Source organism: Aphelocoma coerulescens, chromosome 29 (assembly GCF_041296385.1).
Source record: "Aphelocoma coerulescens isolate FSJ_1873_10779 chromosome 29, UR_Acoe_1.0, whole genome shotgun sequence".
Taxonomy (NCBI): domain Eukaryota; kingdom Metazoa; phylum Chordata; class Aves; order Passeriformes; family Corvidae; genus Aphelocoma; species Aphelocoma coerulescens.
Window position 1 is genome coordinate 860,001 of NC_091042.1, and position 208 is coordinate 860,208.

Below are 208 nucleotides of genomic sequence, written 5' to 3' on the forward strand. Positions count from 1 at the left end.
TCCTTGTCGTTCTTCTCCTCCTCCTCCTCCTCCTCTCCGTCCTTTGTCCTCTTCCTCGTTCTCCTCCTCCTCTTCCTCCTCCTCCTCCTCATCCTCCTCCTCCTCAAAAGAGAAAAATCAGCTCAGGCATCTCACTGGGGCCGTCTTGGGATCCCAACTGGGATATGAAGCGCCTAAACCAGAGAAGGGAAGACTCTGGGAGATTCCA